Here is a 20,519-nt window from a genome sequence, read left to right on the forward strand (position 1 = left end):
ATTTTTTTGTTTCACTGTTAGTCATCACTTGTGGGTTATCCCTGCTGGGTAGCCCTTGGCCAGCCCGAATACCAGAGTAAAGGTTTCCCCTCCTGCATCAGCTGTTGTGTGTGGCTGATATCAGGGCTATAAAGGGGGAGACGGCTAACACCATTACATCAGTTTTTCTTGCTGTGGAGCCTGAAGCATAAGCAGTTTTGTGAGTGTGTCGGTTGTTGCCAGAATGAGGACAACCGTCTAAAGCCCAAGCACCCCCCCCCCCCCATTGGGGAGTCTTTACTTGCCTTAAACGATGTCAGAGAAAGTTAACTGTCTCAGTTGTGGAAAGCAGATCCCACATTGAGACTTCCATTCTCTCTGCGTCACTTGTTTAGGCCTAGACCATGACGTTCCAGGGTGTCTGTTGTGTTATGTGCACTCTTTAATGCTCGTACTATTTGAAGAAGAGCTGATAATGTAGCAAGACATTTTAGTCAGTCTTTCCAGCAACGTGAAACGGCATCTGTCTCTGTCAGATGTTCTTCATCTCACATTGCTGCAGTCCTGACACTTGGGTAGTCCGCTGTCCCAGTCGGCCCGAATACCAAAGTATAAGGCTGACGTCGGTCAAGGCGCATTAGTCTGGCGTCAGGGCGTCAGGGTACAAATGCGCATGACCGACGTCATTTCCTCAGTCTTTTTTGCCGCATGGTCCGATGCAGAAGCAGTTTTGCAAGTGCAGGTTGGCGTTCTGAGATTTTCCGAAGTCGGAGTTTCAGACCGAATCCAAGTTGGCTAAGTACCCCGTTGGGGAATATTTTGGTTTTTTCTTGCCTCAGTATTTTACCGGATGTCAGAAAAAGTGAATAACTGTATTTCTTGTGGGAAACAGATACCTCATAGGGATTACCATACCTTGTGTATACCTTGCTTAGGGCCTGAGCACGACGTTGTTGGCTGTCGCTCTTGTGCTAGATTTAACAAACGCACTATAAAGAGAAGATTAGATTGTGCCAGGTTAGTGTTTGGGAAGCGGTGTAATTATAATATGCCGTCGGATGCTCGGCGCCCGCTCAAAAAGCGCAAGGACAAAACATTAAAGCCTAGGCTGGAAGAACCGTCCGTACTGGACGTCGGTTCTTTAGAGGGCTCAGTGGAGCCAGAGGTTCAGCCAGAAATTTCTTTGGAATCACAGGGAGAGACTTTATTACTGCAAGATGTGACCTCTCAGGAGGTAGGCCAGGCGGAAGGGGCTTCTCAGGTAGCTGTTCTTCCTTCCCTTCCTAAGGTGGTTAGGCCCTCCCCTGCTGTTTCCAAGGCTTCTCCCAGGGGCAGTCCAGGTTTTGTTTCAGGTGTTACTCCTAGTTCTTCAGGGTCTGTACCCAAGAAGCATATGCTTAAGATGGCAGAAGATTTGATTACTATGATTAGAGGTTCTATGCCCCCTCCTGATTAGAGGCCTAGGGTGGAACCTGAGCTTAGGAGTTTTGAGCAGTGTTCGGATGCTTCTGAGTCTTCGGCTGAAGACTTGCAGGAGTATTCCCCTTACTCTGATTCTGATCTAGATGTGGTGGAGGATGTTTTTGCAGAGGCTTCTCTGAACCCTGATTCTTTGCCTCCTGCTCCAGTTAAACCGGATAGATATTATAGGGTGCCTGAAGCTCATAAGTATCTTTTTAAGAGTCCTAGGGCAGACCCAGAAACTGTTTCACAGGGGCCTAAAGGTGTTAAGGCTTCTGTTGTTAAAAATCCTGTTCCTCCAGATAAAGAGGCAAGGGCTTTGGATAGATGGGGAAAGAAAGTGTATACTTCTTCCACTTTGGCCATGAGAGCTTTGAATTGCCAGTTTCACAAGTTGAAATACCAAAATTATCTCCTTTCACAATTAAAGTCTAAGGTAGATGCTTTGGCGGAAGGTATTGAGTGTAAAGAGTTGCAGGATTTAGTTCATGTTTCTGAACAGGTGGGTAAGCATTCTTTGCAATGTGGTTTTGATGTTGTGCAGGCCTCTTCGAGGGTGGCTGCCACTGGTTCGGTTCTTCGCAGGCACGCCTGGCTGAGGGATCAGAATTTAGCTGAGCATGTGAAGACAAGGATTTTAGATGCTCCTTTACAATCTGATGTGTTGTTTGGTTCGCCTGTGGAAGCAATTCTAAAGAAAATGGAAGACAAGGCTAAGTCTATGCAGACTGTTAAAGATTTTGCAGGTTCAGCCTCCCAAGTTTAGTAGAAATTGGCCTACCAAGGGGTGGACATATCCTGCTTATGATTCCCAGTCTAGGGGTAGGTCTAGACGTGGTCGGGGCAGAGCTCAAGGTTGTTTTAGGCCTAGAACAGGGAGTTCACCTGCTCAGTCTTCTGGTGAGGGCAGGGGTCAGTCCTTTCGTAAACAGACCCAATGACCTGCCTTTTCAGCTGCCAGAATCTTCTCGTATGGCAGCACCTTTGGGAGGAAGGTTGGCACTTTTCAAAGAAAACTGGAGTTTAATTACCCAAGACAGATGGGTATTGGATATCATTCACCACGGTTACAGGTTTTATTTCCATACCTTGCCTCCTGGCAAAGGCATGCCAGACATTCCTCCTCAGCAAAGGAAAGAGGCTCACAAGCAAATTTCTCTGCTACTCCAAATAGGGGCCATTCAGCCGGTTCCTGTGCCAGAAAGGGGCCTAGGATTTTATTCGCCTGTTCCTAGTACCAAAAAGGGGAACACGTGGAGACCAATTTTGGATTTGTCTATCCTCAACACTTATCTGACATTCCCAAGTTCAAAATGTTGCCGTTACAACAGCTTTTACCTCTGCTGGGCAAAGATCACTGGATGGTAACTGGATCTCAAGGAAGCTTACCTTCATGTTCCTATCAGGCTAATTTGCAGGAAGTATCTGCGTTTTCGAGCTGGAAATTCTCATTATCAGTTCTCTGCATTGCCCTTTGGCTTATCTACTGCCCAGAGTATTCACAAAAGTTCTGGCTCCAGTAATAGCTTTCTTCAGGCTAAAAGGAATACAAATCTATCCTTATTTGGACGACTGCCTGATTCTGGCTCAAGAAAGGACGCATTTCTTCAGCATTTGGAATATGTGATAGCAGTGCTAAGATGCCTAGGGTATTCTGTGAACGAAATAAAGTCCAGTCTAGTACCCTCTCAAGACATGTGGTTTCTGGGTGTGAGACTGAATACAGCATCCCAGATGGCCTTTTTAACCCCGGACAAACAAAAGAATCTTTCTTTACTTCCATCAACTATCTCATCAGTCCGGGCTGACTGCAAGGACAGTCCTTCAAGCCTTAGGGTTCATGGCATCTTGTATTCTGGTGCTTCCCAATGCCAAACTGCATATGAGGAAGCTGCAATGGTATCTCAAAAATGTATGGACACAGCACTGCCAAGATTTGGACACTGTCATTCAAATAATACCTTGCATTCAAAAGGAAATTTTGTGGTGGGCTCAGGAATGTCACCTAAACAAGGGACTCTCTGTGACCCGGCCAGAGGCGAGTCAGATTCTAACGACAGATGCCTCAGACACAGCTTTGGGAGCTCATCTGAATGGAAAGTGGATACAAGACAAGTGGCCTGCCAGACTGCAGCATCTACATATCAACATGAAGGAGATGTTAGCAGTCCAGTTTGCTTTACTGGCTTTCAAGGATTTACTTTTTCCAGGGCAGGTGTTGATTGTAACAGACAACACAACTGTCATGTGGTACATCAACAAACAAGGGGAACACATTCTTATCCTCTATGCAGGCAAGCAATGATTTTGTGGGAGATCATGCGTTAAGCTTGCAACTGAATCTTCACAAGGTTTCTGCCAGGAGCACAGAACTCCTTAGCAGATGTGTTAAGCAGGCAAATCATGGATCCCCACGAGTGGAAACTGGATCTTCATGTATTTCAGAAATTGACAGTGTCATGGGGAACTCCAGACATAGATCTGTTCGCTTCTCCACTAAACCACCAGCTGCCAAAGTTTTGCGAAAAGGTTTCATCACACAGCCTGGAAAGTGGATGCTCTTTCTTTCAGTTGGAAAAATCTTCATGTGTATGCCTTTCCACCTCTGCCTCTCCTCCCAAAGGTACTCCTAAAGGTCAGACAAGACAAGCCAAGGATGATTTTAATAGCTCCAGATTGGCCTCGGCAGCACTGGTACCCATTGCTGAGGAGTCTGGTAAGGAAGCCTCCATGGCCCTTACCCTTGATTCCACACCTATTGTCTCAGAAGGATGGGCATCTACTCAATGTCAAGCTTCACTCTCTTCATCTAACAGCCTGGCATATTCTGTTTTGAACCATAGCAGGTCTCAGCTTCCTCAACAAGTTTTAAATGTGATTATGGAAGCCAGAAGACCTAGTACAAGGAAAGTGTACGCAGGAAAATGGAAGAGATTTTTATTTTGGAGTGCAGCAAAGGATTTGGATGTTTCTGAGCCAAATTTGAGTGTGGCTCTTCAATATCTTACTGAGTTATTGGACAAAGGTTTGTCTTTCTCTTCCATTAAGATTCATGCTGCAGCAATTTCAGCTCACTATGATTGTGACCCACCATTGTTTTCTCATCCTTTGTTCAAGCAATTTCTTAGAGGGCAAAGAATATAAGACCCCACGTGAGCTCCTACTCCTGCTTGGGACCTCAATTTTGTGTTGGAGAAACTCACTCTACAACCTTTTGAGCCTGCAGCTACTGCTGAATTGAAATATTTGTCATGGAAGACTGCTTTTTGTTAGCCATTACCTCTGCAAGAAGGGTGTCTGAATTGCAGGCCCTTATGGCTGTTGAGCCTTTCCTGATTTTTCATAAGGATAGGGTATCTTTACGTGCTAAGCCTTCCTTTATGCCCAAGGTGGTTCCTATTGTGGCTTTAAAGCAAACTATTCATTTGCCTACCTTTATGCAAGTCCCCAAAATAAGGGGAAAAGATTTTGCACACTTTAGATGTACACAGGCAATTCGTTATTATTTAAGCAGGACTAAGGATTTTAGGCAGTCTCAGCAGTTGTTTGTTTCATTTGCTTTGAGTTCTCAGGGTAAGCCTGTGTCAAAACAAACTATTTCTAAGTGGATTGGGTTTTGCATTACTTTCTGTTACTCCCATCATGGCAAGAGATTCCAGCTGGGATTAGGCCTCATTCCACTAGGGCTACTGCCACTTCAACAGCATTTCTAAGGGGGGTGGCAACTAAGGATATTTTGGAGGCAGCTACTTGGAGTTCAGTGCATACTTTCTCTAAGCATTACCATCTTCCTCTCTACTCTAAATCTAGGGCTGGTTTTGCCACTGCTATTTTACAGGGCATGTTATCAGCTCCTGCTTCTTTGTGATTTGCCATCCTCCCTTACCTCTGCTTTGGGATTCTGCACAAGTGTCAGGACTGCAGCAATGTGAGATGAAGAACATAGTACAGTTTTGTACCTACCATAAATGTAGATGTTCGAAGATCCACATTGCTGCAGTCCAATTTACCCTCCCTCCTTCCCCTCTGTGTTTAGGGGTGGTTGTGTGGGTGGACTTGTACCTTTCTGACTTTGTATATATTGTACATATATTTGGTACAGGGGTGTTTGGTGGTGTTGTTGTTGTTGTTTTTTGGTTTGGCCTTATTCTTTTAGGGTCTTCTGACATCTGGGGCAAGAAAAGACTGAGGAAATGACGTCGGTCATGCGCATTTGTACCCTGACGTCCTGACGTCAGACTAATGCGCCTTGACCGACGTCAGCCTTATACTTTGGTATTCGGGCCGACTGGGACAGCGGACTACCCAAGTGTCAGGACTGCAGCAATGTGGATCTTCGAACATCTACATTTATGGTAGGTACAAAACTGTACTTTTCTGACTTGCCTTGGAAGAAGAAGGACAGGATAAGGATAGGCCTCTCTAGGTGCTCTGACTACTCCGGACAGCGGTCAACTTTTTCTCAAAGCAAGGCTACAGCTGAACTCAGTGAGGTGCCTTCTCAGCCCCTGACGACAGCCGACGAACAGTTGCAGACCTCTACCAAGACTCATTTGGAGTCTTGGTTTGCCGTTGGATCAGCTGCCTCCTGCTGGGATGTTGCATTTTCCTCGCGAGGTTTGGTTTGGAGCTGCTTTGCAGGCAACGGCTTTGCTGAGATCCCACCAACATCCAAAGCCAGAATTAGTCAATGCCGGCGGTCAGATTGAATCTGTACAAGGCCTCTGACCCAACTAGGCCCAAGCCTAAATCTACCCACCAAAAAGGTCCCTTCCCAGGGCACCAGCCTGCCCCTCAGTCGCAGCAACTGCTCAATGGCAGAAGACCTGGTTACACTTATCAGGGGTAACCATCCACACCCTACTTCAGCCAAGAGACGCCTCCACAGAGAATCCTCACTAACAATCAGTTGATTCGGTGTTAAAGGAGTGACGTGGAAGGTCAGCCCTTAGCAGCCTTTGAGGTCTCTGATGCTGATGACCCCATTCCATCTGTACCCCCCCGAGGACCTTAGCTTTGGGAAAACCCTAAATATCCTCTTAAGCATTTTCAGTGGGAGGCCCAGGACTACCCCAGTCTAAAAACTGACCAAGGGAATTTATTTCCCTCTGCATAAGCCTGTGGCCATTCCTCCTATTCTCAGTGTTGTAGAGTGTTTTCCTAGAATCTGCCCGTCCTCCAGATTCTCTCCCTCGAGGGCCCAGGAAGCCTAACATATGTACTACAAATACCTTTTTAAAAACTCTACTGCAGACCCTGAAGTAATTAATCAAGGCCCTAAGGGAGCTAGGGCTAGCTCTTCTAAAAAGCTGACGAGGAAAGCAGAGCATTAGACAGGATGGGTAAAAAGGTTTACACTTCAGCTACTTCAGCTGTGAGGGCATTGCATTGCCAATTTCATATGATTAAATCAGTTCCAGCGCATTCTGATGCATTTTTAAACAAAAAATATCTGCCATGCCTGACAGCAGCACTACCAAAGAAGTAAGACCTCATACAAGTGCTCTCTGGTAGCAAAGCACTCCTTGCATTGTGGACTTGATGCCTTAGAAGCCTCTACCAGGGCAGCACCTACTGGATCAGTTATTAGAAGGCACACCGGGTTAAGGGAGCAGCCTTTGCCTGATCTGGTAAAATCCAAACTTTTAGATGCCTCTCTGGATAAGGAGCAGTTGTTTGGCCCCAAGGCCGAGGAGGTCATCAAGAAAAATGGAGTATAAAGCCAAATCCATGCAGACTGTCAAAAGGGACGCAGGGACAGAACCCCTAGGCTGCAAGCACGCAGTCAACAAAGAACTAGGCAGTGGTCCACTGCCACCCCAAGGCAGGGGAGTTCTAAGCCCAGTACCTTCTGGGATTCACAATGACTCCCTTACCCCCCCCCCCCCCCCCCCCCGGTCTCCAGACAAGCTAGGAGGAAGACTCCCTCTTCCTAGAAAACTGGCAGGCCATAACCTCAGATCTATGGGTCCTGAAAATTATTACCAGAGGGTACAGATTCTATTTCAAAGAAAAAAACAAGGTCAGGTTGCTCAGACATCCCTGCAGGTCAGATAGAAGCTATTCGTCAGATCCAGAACTTTATGCCCAAGGCACTACAGAACCCGTGCCCAAGGAGCAGACAGGATTTTACTCGATTATTCCTGGTCACCATAAAAGAGGGCGCATGGTGCCCTATCCTAGACCTCTGCACCCTGAATCTGTCCCTTCTGGTCCCAAAATTCAGAATGATCTACAGAAACTACTATCCATGCTCCTGCCACAAGCTTGCAGGAGCTACCTAAGGTTCAGAGCAGGGTCCCAGCACTTTCAGTTCTCTGCGCTACCCTTTGGCTTATCCACTGTTCCCAGAGTCTTAAAGTGCTTGGCCCAAGTCATTGCTTACTGCAGGCAGAGAGCCGTACACATTTAGACTGCCTGATGTTCATCGTGCATACAGCTGCAGTCATAACAGATGGGTTATCCTGCCGTCAGGTGGGTCCTCGGTCGGCCGAATTCCAAAGTCTAGGTCCAGCGTCGCTTGTCGTCGCTTCTTCCCTGACGTCAGTGCGGCAGGGGGTATAAAAGAGCAAGCTGACGCCATCATCTTGAGTCTTTCTTGCCGCGCGGTGCCCGAAGCAGAAGCAGTTCGCAAGTGCCGGTCAGCCAGCTCCTGAGATTTACGAAAATATTTCAGCCGAAGTCTTCTTGAAAGATAAGTACCCCATTGGGGAAACTTTTCTTGCCTCAGACCGATGTCAGACAAAGTTAATAATTGCATTTCATGTGGGAAGCAAATACCGCATAAGGATTTCCACTCTTTCTGTATTTCTTGCTTAGGCCCAGACCACAATGTCTCGTTTCAACAAGCGCACTATTAAGCATCGGACGGAGTTCGCCCATCACTATTTTGGTAAAAAATTTAATTATATTATGTCGGATACTCTGACTCCAGTTTTGAGTAAAAGACGCAAAGATAAGGACCGACATACGAGGTCCACGACTTCTACTGACCCCACGCTAAGGCTGACTACCGGTTCTCAGCGAGGCGCCTACGCAGCCCCTGTGTACCGATGACACTTCATTACCGGTGTCTTATGTGCCTGAGATCGCAGGCTCCTCGGCCCCCATTCCGACTGCAGATACCGACGCCACTCTTGGCGGGGAAACCCAGAGTTTAGACAGGCCTTCCTCCTTCTCTATTAAGGCTTTCACAAATTCTAAAGCAGCCATAAAAACAAGGACCACAGACCCCCCTCTCAAGGCCCCATGCCTAAAAAACAGATGCTCAAAATGGCTGAGGATTTGATTACTCTTATCAGGGGTTCTCAACCCCCCTCGGACAAAAGGCCCAGATTAGAGAAAGAATACCCTTCCTCAGATCAAGCCTCTATTACCTCTGAACATTCTGAGGACCAGGAATATACATATTCTCCTTTTGAAGACTCTGATGCAGAGGAGTCTATTCCCTCGGTCTCCCCCCCTGAGGACTACTCTTTTGGGGAAACCCTACATACTTTGAGGGAACACTTTCACTGGGAAGGCCAAGATTACTCATTCCAAGAAAAGGCTCGGGGATTTTCTCTTGCTCCCCCAGCATAGGCCTCTGGCTATCCCTCCTGTCTTAGATATATTAGATGATGTGTACACAGAAGCCAGCCTCAACCCAGATTCTTTACCTCCAGCTCCTGTTAAACCAGACAGGTATTACCGGGTTCCTGATTCACACCAGTTCCTATACAAAAGCAATACTGCTGACCCAGAAACTATTTCACAGGGTCCCAAGGGAATTAAGGCCTCTACTGCTAAAAACCCATTACCTTCAGAGAGAGATTCCAGAGCTTTAGAAAGGTGGGGGAAAAGGTGTATACCTTGACCACTTTAACCATGAGGGCGTTAAACTGTCAGTTCCATATGTTAAAGTATCAACAGTTTTTATTATCCGAGTTGAAAAGCAAAATGACACAACCTGAGCAACCAGATTTAAAAGAGTTGCAGGATTTGTTGCATAGTGCAGAGCAAGTGGGTAAACATACCTTGCAGTGTGGTTTTGATGCTTTAGAGGCCTCATGTAGAGCTGCTGTTACACAGGGTCTGTCATACGTAGACATGCTTGGCTCAAAGAACAAGCCTTACCAGATCATGTCAAAGCTAAATTACTAGATGCACCTCTTCAAAAAGATGTATTGTTTGGTGTTAAAGCTGAGGGGAGGTACTAAAGAAAATGGAGGAAAAGGCGAGATCAATGCAAACAGTGAAAGATTTCCTGCAGGTACAACCTCCACGTTTCAGCAGAAACTGGCCTTTAAAAAATTGGTCCTTTCCAGCCACGGACAGACCTCAAAGAGGCAGATACAGGCACCCGAGGGGTAGAGGGCAATCTCAAGGATCATTCAGAGCCAGGCAATGGCAAGCACCCAACCCCAAGAGGTGGAGAAGATAGATCACAGTCATTCAGAAAGCAGACACAATGACTTTCCCCTTTACCTGCCAAGCAAAGCTTTAATGGCAGCACCTTTAGGCGGAAAACTGGCATTATTCTCAAAAAATTGGCATATTGTCACAAAAGACAAATGGATCCTGGACATTATAGACAGAGGCTGCAGATTCCACTTTCACACCCTTCCAAAAATGAGAGGCATGCCAAACCTGCCACAAAATCAAAGGGCAGAGGCACAAAAACAAATTTCAGCTCTCATGGACATGAAAGCTATTCAAGAGGTGCCTGCAAAAGAACAAGGTCAAGGGTTTTATTCCAGACTAGTCCTGGTACCAAGGAAAGACAAAGATTGGAGACCTATTTTAGATCTATCCATCCTAAACACATATTTACAGGTACCAAAATTCAAGATGCTCACATTACAGCAGCTTCTTCCCATGCTGGGCAAGAAGTCTTGGCTGGTAACATTGGACCTCAAGTAGGCATACCTGCATGTCCCTATCAGACAAGATTGCAGAAGATACCTCAGATTTCTTGCAGGTTCAACCCATTATCAATTCTCTCCATTGCCCTTTGGCGTATCTACTGCGCCCAGAGTGTTTACGAAATGCCTGGCATCAGTAATTGCCTTCTGCAGACTTCAAGGAATACAAATATACCCATATCTGGACGACTGCCTGATCCAAGCGGACAGCAAGGACATACTTCTGAAACACCTGGTGTTTGTAATAAGACTGTTGAACTTTCTGGGATACACATTCAACAAAAAGAAATCAAAACTAATACCCTCTCAAACAATTTTCCTGGGTGCCAGCTTGAATACAAACACCCAGATGGCCTACCTCACGCCAGACAAACAAGGGCAACTATCTCAATACTTCAGCAAAATGGCAACTTTCACCAGGCTGACTGCAAGGAAAGTCCTGCAGGCTCTGGGATTCATGGCATCTTGCATCCTGCTGATCCCATGTGCAAAGCTGCATATGAGGAAACTTCAATGGTACCTAAAAAACTTATGGTCTCAACACAGCCACAGTTTGGAAACAATTATACCACTCATTCCATGTCATCAAAAGGAATTTCTGTGGTGGGCTCAAGCATGCCAAAGAAACAAAGGTCTCCCTTTCTGCATACCTCAAGCAAATCAAATCATCACAACAGACGCCTCGGACTACGCCTGGGGGCACACATGAAAGGATCAGTGCATTCAGGGAAAATGGTCCCAAAAAGAGAAGTACCTACACATCAACCAAAAGGAAACGCTAGCAGTGCAAAATGCTATTATGGCCTTCAAAGACTTACTGCATCCAGGCCAGCTATTGATAAGGACAGACAACACCACAGTGATGTGGTACATAAACAAACAAGGGGGAACTCATTCATACCCCCTGTGCAGACTAGCCATGACCCTTTGGAACATAGCTCTGGAATTGCAAATCCAACTTCAGGCACAATTTCTGCCAGGAAAGGAAAACACACTGGCAGACAGCCTAAGCAGAAATATGACAGATCCACATGAATGGAAGTTGCATCCTCAAGTTTTCGCAAAGATAACTCAGGCATGGGGACAGCCAGACATAGATCTCTTTGCTACCCACAGAAATTACCAACTGAAAAAATTTGCTCAAGGACCTATCATCCACAGGACTGGAAAGTGGACGCACTTTCTTTCAATTGGACAACATTGACAGTCTATGCCTTTCCGCCTCTCCCTCTGCTGCCCAAGATTCTATAAAAAGCCAGAGCAGAGAGGCCGAAAATGATTCTCATTGCTCCAGACTGGCCAAGACAACACTGGTATTAACTCCTCTCAAGAGCCTGACTCATTCCCCACCATGGATCCTACCTCTAGTGCCTCTTCTGTTGTCCCAGCACAGCTTCGAAACTCTTCACAGCCAGCTCAAAACCCTAAATCTAGCCGCATGGAGAATCCCTTGATTTCCCAACAGACCCTCCTCTCCACAGAGGTGCAGGATGTCATCTTGGAGGCCAGAAGACCACCTACTAGAAAAGCCTACTCCGCCAGATGGAAGCGGTTTTGTGCCTGGAATCAGAAAAAGGGCCAGAATCCTTGGGTAATAAATATACCTCAAATATTACAGTACCTAGCTGAGATGTTAAACAGTGGACTTTCCTTCTCCTCCATCAAAATCCATGCTTCAGCCATTTCTGCACAATACAACACAGATCCTCCTTTATTCTCTCATCCTCTCAAGACAGTTCCTCAGAGGGCCTAAGAATATAAACCCCCCAAGGAAATCACCAGTCCCTGCTTGGGACCTCAACTTCATATTGGAAAAAACTGACCCTCCATTTGAGCCAGCTGCTTCAACAGAACTACAATATTTGTCATGGAAAACAGCCTTCCTTCTGGCTATCACCTCAGCACACAGGGTTTCGGAACTACAGGCCCTCAAGGCTGTGCAACCTTTCATCATTTTCCATCAGGACAGAGTTTCCTTACGAACCAACCCTACCTTTATGCCAAAGGTAGTATCCAGTGTAGCCTTGAATCAGACTATCCACTTACCTACCTTTTACCCTAACCCACAAAACAAAGGGGAAAGACTACTGCATTCCTTGGACATTCACAGACAACTACGTTATTATTTGGACAGGACAAAGCCATTCAGGAAATCCGAGCAACTCTTTGTGTCCTATGCTACAGGTGCTCAAGGAAAGGCTATCTCCAAACAGACAATCTCAAAGTGTATAGCCCACTGCATACGCTTTTGTTACTCGTTTCATGGAAAAGCTGTGCCTTCAAGCATTAGGTCCCACTCCACAAGGGCCACAGCTACCTCTGCAGCTTTCCTCAGGGGGGTGTTCCTACCAAGGACATTTTGGAAGCAGCCACTTGGAGTTAAGTGCACACTTTCTTCAAACTCTATCACCTTCCACTTTACTCAAAATCTAGAGTGGGATTTGCCACAACTGTTTTGCAGGGCATCCTTGCTCCTCCTAGTTCCACGTAGTGCCTGTCACTCCTACTTAGCTTTGGGATTCTTCATAGGTTCATACTAGGCTATCTGCCCTAGGGCATTTATAAGCCTAGCCAGAGTGTGTTTGGCTTTCGCCACCCATTTTAAATTAATGTTGCTATGCCTTTTTTTTGAGGTTAGTATACTGTGCCTCTGTCTAACAGTGACACAGAAGTGATAGCCGGGGTAAACCTACGATCTCCCATCCACTCATCAAGATTCCTCTTGAAGAGAGTCAATGTGGGACTCTGCCTAACCTGGACTGGGATTTTATTCCAGAGTGAAGGGAGCCTCTGGGTTATGAATCTGTTCCGCCAGCATGTCCTATTTATTTCAGTGCTGGGGTTCAAGTCTCTCGAGCGCGTAGCTCGATGGGATTTGGATTTTCTGAGGTGCAGCATGTCCATTAATTCCAGGTTGGACGTGGCTTTATACGTCAGGCACAGATCGCCTCTGAGCAGGCGGTATGCCACTAAGTAGAGCTGGAGTTTCTTTAACCGGGCAGCATATGGCATCTGTTTGAGCCCTTTGATCCTCTTGGTGAGGTACTTTTGGGGTCTTTCCAGTTGCTGCAGGTGTCTGGTAAGGTACATCCCAAAAGGGGCATTGTACTCAATTATGGGCCTGATAAGGGATGAGTAAAGAGGCACGATGACCTCCCCTGATCTAGATGTGAATCCCTTCATGATTAGGTGGGCTATATAAAATGTTTTTCTAACCACTTTGGCCACGTGGTTGTCAAATGAGTGATTGCTATCAGCTTGGGTCCCCAGGTCCCTAATGACTTCTTCTGTACTTAATGGATTACCACCTATGTGGTAATCTGTGGGCACTTTGTTTTTGCCAAAGGGGATGACTATACACTTTTTGGCGTTTAGCTTGAGGCCATGGCTCTGGCACCAGTTGTCTGTTTCTATGAGGCCCTTTTGGAGGATGCTTGTGTCGGCTGGAGAGTTGATTATAGCGCCCAGTTTGCAGTCATCTGCGAACTTGGTCAGCCACAGTCCTTCCATGTTGGCCTGTACCGCCGAGAAATATATACCGAACAAGAGAGGTCCCAGGACTGAGCCTTGTGGGATGCCACTTGTAACTGGTTTCGAGTCTGAAATGCCTCCAGCAATTCTAATCATGTGGGTTCTGTCCTTGAGCCAGTTTGCAACCCATCTAGTGACATAGGGGTTTATATTTAAGCTGGTGAGCTTATCTATAATGCCCGAGTGGGGTATTGTATCGAAGGCTTTTACGAGGTCCAGGTAGGCTGTGTGGACTAAGAAAAAAGCTTGACAGCAAAACCAAATAAAATCCAAATAAAGCTCCAGGCAACGAAAACTCCTCTCAGCCTGTTTTATTAAGCGCTTTTTGTCATTCAAAGTAGAGTGACTTCTTCAGATAAAATATACATCACAAATCTTAGCATTTTATACTCATTCAACCCCTTCCAATTAATTAGCTCACCTGCTAAATTAATTAAATTGTGGACCACCTTCCCCTCGTCAATGGCCTTGGTGACTGTTTCAAAGAAATCGACCAGGTTTAAGAGGCAGGATCTGCCCTTAACAAAGCCAAACTGGGTAGGATCCAGTGTCTGTAGGTCCCCAATATCTTTATTTATGAGGTCCATGATGATCCTTTCCATAGCTTTGCAGACCAAGCTAGTCAGGCTTATGGGGCGATAGTTTCCAGGATCCGTTGAGGCACCACCTTTGTGGAGATGGACCACTGTTGCTGTACGCCACTCTTTGGGTACATATCCTGTAGTAAGGCTAAGATTGAACAGTAGTTTTATGTTTGGGTTTAGCTCTTCTTGGAGTTCATGTAGGACGCAGCCCGGGACACCATCTGTTCCCATTGATGCTGTGTTTTTTGCTTTGGAGAGGGCGGCTCTTACCTGAGCATCTGAGATGTCAGGGGGGCAGCACTCTTTTGGGATAGATATTTGCCCTTTTGGTGGGGAGAGGTGGGAGAAGTTTGCACTGAACCTGTCAGCTAGGATGTTGGCAATGTGTGGGCTCGGTGTATTTTTTGTCATTTTGGACTAATTCTGAGTATATCTGGGAATTCCCACCCAGGTTCCTAACATAACTAAAGAAAGCCTTGTGATTATCCTTAGTGTCCTGTGAAATTTTTCTCTCGAAGCTGGCCTTAGACGATTTTATGAGTGCCCGTAGTTTTTTGCTAATACTGATTAGAGATGCCTTCCCTTTTTGGGATTTTGCTGTATCATGTAGTAGCTTCCTCCTTCTTTTGTATAGTTTGTTTATGGCTGGGGTCCACCAGACAGGACGTCTGCCTTTGGAGGATTGGGTCTTGGTTTTATTTGGGTATCCATGATCCATGCATTCCTGAAGGTGTTCATAGAATGCGTTTATAAAGGATTCTGAGGTCTGGGCCATATTTTCCACAGGCCCGGGGGCTTTGAAGGATTTCGCCTCGGTTTTGAGGCGTGTGAAATTTGCTTTAGAGAAGTTTTTCACTGCGGTTTTCTGGGCAGGGAGTGGGGTCGGGATGTAAATATCCAGTGAGATTAGTTTATGGTCTGATCTTACCAGTGAGGGATACACTTCTGGTCTGGAGCATAGTGTCCCCATGTTGGTGATGATCAGGTCCAGTATGTTTTCCCCTCTTGTGGGAGTGGTAACAAGTTGTTCCATAGCATTTGAGTTTATAAATTCTAGGAACCTTTGGGCTAGGGTGTTGGAGCTAGAGTAATGCTCCCAGTCTATGTTTGGGTAGTTGAAGTCGCCCAATATAATGGTGTTTGGAGAGACCTTCATATTTTCCAGTATTCCCAGGAAGGCCAAGTGGGGTTCCCGTGTTTGGGAAGGGTGGTCTGTAGCAGGCTATAAACTGGAAGGCAGTTTTACCCACAGTTAGTTGCACATGGATAGTCTCTGATGCTTTGTGCTGTGCCACCAACCTGGAGGTGTGGGTATCTTTGACGAATATTGATACTCCCCCTCCTTTTGTGGTTCGGTCCAAGTTTTGGGGCCGAAAAGTATGGTATGAGGTATAACCTGGTAGTGCTGGGGTGCTCTCGGGAGCCTTGAACCAGGTTTCTGTTACTGTACAGATATCGATGTTCTCCATGCTAAGGAGAGTTTTGAGTGCGTGCATCTTGAGGTTTAGACTTCTGGCATTGAGTAGCATTGCTCTTAGTTTCTTATCCCTTGTGATACCTATGGAGGTGGGTTTGTCTTTTGAGCCTTGCCTAAAAAAGGCACTATGGGGGTAGCAAGAGCCGGGTAGCAAGAGCCTTTGCCAATATCCGAAAGCCCAGGGGGTGACAGGTGCAAGCCGCCCCTAGCGAAGCATCGTGGCTTGTCGAGCATGTCATCCCAGGCTGACAGGCATTGGATCCCCTTTGAATGACACCAACACTTAAGCCAATTGTTGAAATTGGTCATCTTGTCTTCATATTGTGGCATCATTCTTGGTGAGGGTAAGATGCTACTCAAGGTCAGGGTCATACCGGCCTGGGCTACATGCTCAGAGAGCTCCTCTATGTCTCTCTTCATGTAGTCCAGGGAGGTACGTCTCAGGTCATTCACACCAGCATGGACAATGACTGAGTCATATTTGTACTTGCCTTGGAGTGACCTGAGTGCTTGTGTTATGTGGCCGATCCTAGCGCCCGACAGGCAGCTCACCGTGACCTTCTCCTTGTTCAGCCTGGTGAACAGGACGTCAGTGTGCCTGACTATAGAGTCAGCTATTACAAGTGTATCAGGTGTGTTGTTTAGCCTTAAGGGCTGTGACTGTTCGGCACACTGGCTTTGTGAGCTATGTGTTGCACGTGTTTTGTTTTGGGGTAGCGGTTGCTTGGGTGTCTGCTTTGGAGGTCTCTGCTGCTTAGGCAGATTTTTATTTAGAGCCTCCGAGTATGTTTTTGTGTGTTTATGTGTTTGGTTTGTTGTCTTGGTAGGTCTATGTGAGACTGGAATTTAGTGAGTGTGGTTTCCTTCTCCTCCTGACTGGTTACGCCAGTACTGAGTTGAGAGAGCTTAGCCTCCAGTTTGGCTATATGGTTGCATCTCTCACATGTTGGAATTTGTTGGGAGGAGGAGAGGGTTGTCTGTGTACATGAGTCAGTTGTAACATTGCCTCAAGATTCCCAGATTCACCAGCTGGACCAGAGAGGAGATTGACAACTGACCTTTGGACATGCTAGAATAGTATTGGGAATTCCTTTATAATTGAAAAAAAAGGGCCAATGGGGAACAATGTACTCAAGGGGAGTTTGTGAGGGTGTAGTGCTTTTAATTTTTTTAAGCTGACTTATATAATTGCTTTAGTGAGCAAGTGCCAGGTAACTTAAATGCAATGTGTTACAGGTAACTTAAATGCAAAAACGACAAACAGTAACTTTCTACCCATCTGTTATGACTGCAGCTGTATGCACGATGAACATAGTACAGTTTTGTACCTACCATAAATGTAGATGTTTGAGTGCTCATACAGCTGCAGTCCAGGTTTCCCTCCCTCCATCCCCTCTTAGGATAGGCCTTATGGCAAACACCTTCTCATACAACCTATTTGGGGTATTCTTTTATGGTGTATATGGTTGCAAACTACTGTTTTTTGATTATTCTATATTGCATGGTTACATAAGTTTGTTTTGCCTTCCTTCTGGGGGCACCTGACATCTGGGGCAAGAAAAACTGAAGAAGATGGCATCGGCTGGCTCTTTTATACCCCTGCCGCACTGACGTCAGGGAAGAAGCGACGACAACCGACACCGGACTTAGACTTTGGAATTCGGCCGACCGAGGATCTGCCTGACGGCAGGATAACCCATCTGTTATGACTGCAGCTGTATGAACACTCGAACATCTACATTTATGGTAGGTACAAAACTGTACTTTCAGGCAGAAACCAAGGAAAAGCTCCTACAGAACCTCTCCTTTGTGCAAACCCTGCTGACCTCACTGGGATTCGCCATCAACCTGAAGAAATCATAGCTATTACCCACACGGATTACCTTCCTGGGCACGCTACTAGACACCGCAGAAATGCAATGAACCCCCTCCCCCCGGAAACAGACCTTTCTTCAGTCGTACTTCCAACAGCTGGCACACAAGAACCACCTCACAGCCAGGAAAATACAAGCCCTAGGATACATGGCTTTCTGCATCCTGCTGGTACCTCTTGCCAGATTGCATATAAGGCACTGCAGTGGTACCTCAGGAAATTATGGTGCCAACACTCCCAGTCCTCTGGATCACCAATTACCACTAATTCCTTGCTTAAGGAAGGAGCTCCTCTGGTGGGCCTAGGCTTGCTCCCTGAGCAAGGGCCTTCCCTTTGTCCTTGAGCCACACAAGCAAACCTTGACCACAGGTCTCATACATTGCCTGGGGAGAGGCATAGGAACTCTGCAAACCCAGGCCTTTTGGAGATGCTAGTGGTGCACACAGCTATTCTAACCTTTAAAAGCATCTGTCTCCCAGGGTACTCTTAATCAGGACAGACAACACTACTGTCTTGTAGTACATCAACAAACTGGGGCACTCATTCTTACCCACTGTGTTGCTTTGCCACTGAAATCTGGCATTCAGCCTCCAGTCTGGGACTGCATCCCATAGCTCAGTGCCTTCCAGGGAAGCAAAACATCCTGGCAGATCACTTAAGCAGACCTTTATTTGCACAGGGAGACCGTCTTATAGATCAGTCACATTTGGGGGGAACCAGACATAGACCTATTCACAAGCTAACAGAACAGTCAGGTGACCAAATTCTTCTAAAGACAGTTTCACCCAAAAGCCTTGAGAGTGAATGCCCTCTCCTTCCACTGGGGCAGCCTGTATATGCCTTTCCTCCATTTCATCTGCTACCCAGGATACTACTCAAGATCAGAGGGGAAAGACCAAGGGCTATCATGGTTGTCCCAGACTGGCCAAGACAGCACTGGTACTCCATTCCATGCTCCTCAGCATGACCATGCATCCTCCCTTTCCCTCCGTCACAAACCTTCTCACACAACAAGAAGGGAACATCCTACATCCATGCCTAGCCACACTCGAGCTAACAGCATGGCTGATACTTCAAAGGCAGACAACTATTCAGTCCTCAGCTGTCAGGTGTTAAACATTTGTTAAGGAGGGCTCGTAGGCTCAGCACTAGGAAATCTTATTCCTCTAAGTGGAAGAGATTCACCTGTTGGTGTTCCAGGAGAGGTGCTTCCAGCACTGCAGCCTCTCTACCACTGGTTCTGGACTACCTGACAGAGCTCCTCCATAAGGGTTGGTCTTGCTTCTTTATCAAGATTCGTGCTTAGGCTATCTCAGCCTACGTCCAGGTGGATCAGCCTTTATTCTCTCAACACCTCTTGAAACAGTTCCTCAGATGCGTGTCTCACATCAGACCACATAGAAGGCTGCCTGCGGTAGCTTGGGATCTAAACATTGTCCTGGAAAAACTGATTACCCCCTTTTGAGCCAGTTTCCTCAGCAGATCTCAAGTACCTGTCTTGGAAAACTGCCCTTTTACTAGCCATCATCCTTCATCTTCCAGGGTTTCCTTTATGCCTAAGGTCGTCCTGGTCTTAACCAGGCCATACACCTACCTGCTTTCTTTCCTAAACTCACAAATGGAGAAAGAATTATGCATACCTTAGGTATGCACAGATGGTTGAGAATTTACCTTGACAGGACAAAATCAATCCAGAAAACTGACCAGCTCCTGGTTTTGTTTGCCCCTGGGTAAAGGTGAAAACCCATTACTAACCAGAACATTTCCAAATGGATCTCTCATTGCGTACATTTCTGCTACACCTTCCATGGAAAGGGTCCTCCCAAAACTGTTGGATCCCATTCCACAAAAGCAGCCTCTACCGACACAGCCTTTCTGAGGGGGATTCCTACTAAGCTGCTACATGGACATCTATACACACTTTCACCAAGCACTACCAGCTGGCTACATTCTCCAAAATGAGGGCAGGATTTGCATCTGACATCCTGCAGGGGAAGCAAATTTGTACAGCTTTTCTCCACCCACTTCCTCAGCATTTGGATTTTTCCCACAACTGATGACTGCAGCAGTGAAACACTAAGTACATAGTACAGTTATGTATACTTACCATAAATGTAGATGTTGGTGTATTCACTGTTGCAGTCCTGTTTCCCTACCACCTTCCCCCTTTCTTGCTTAATGTATACATCTTATCTGGGGCTCCTACTCTTTGGGAGCAAGAAAAACTGATGTAATGGCGTCGGATATTTACCTTTAATAGCCCTGATGACCTGACGTCCGCCACACAACAGCTGGCACAGGAGGAAACCCTTTACTGTGGTATTCGGGACAGCAAAGGGCTGTCCAGCAGGGATAACCCACAAATTATGACTGCAGCAGTGAATACACTAGAACATCTACATTTATGGTAAGCGTACACAACTGTACTTTTTCTGGCCAATTCCCTCCCCAAACTGACATCACCACAGCTGTCCTAAAACCCCACCCATGCTGTGATGTCCCCTGGTTCTTCCCCTGCCCATATAGAAAGTAAAGGCTAGAACAACCACAGAGCTAAAATTGCCCTTTCGGAAGGGGGATGGGAGAGGAGTAGTACGATTCAGGCTTCACAAAGGACTGCAATGTAGCCTGTGATGCCCGTGCACTGGCCCAGTAATCAATCCTCACCACTAACACCAGTGAGGTGTGTCCATATTGGGAAGGATAACAAA

This window comes from Protopterus annectens, chromosome 1.part2 (assembly GCF_019279795.1).
Source record: "Protopterus annectens isolate FY-2018-M chromosome 1.part2, PAN1.0, whole genome shotgun sequence".
Taxonomy (NCBI): Eukaryota; Metazoa; Chordata; order Ceratodontiformes; family Protopteridae; genus Protopterus; species Protopterus annectens.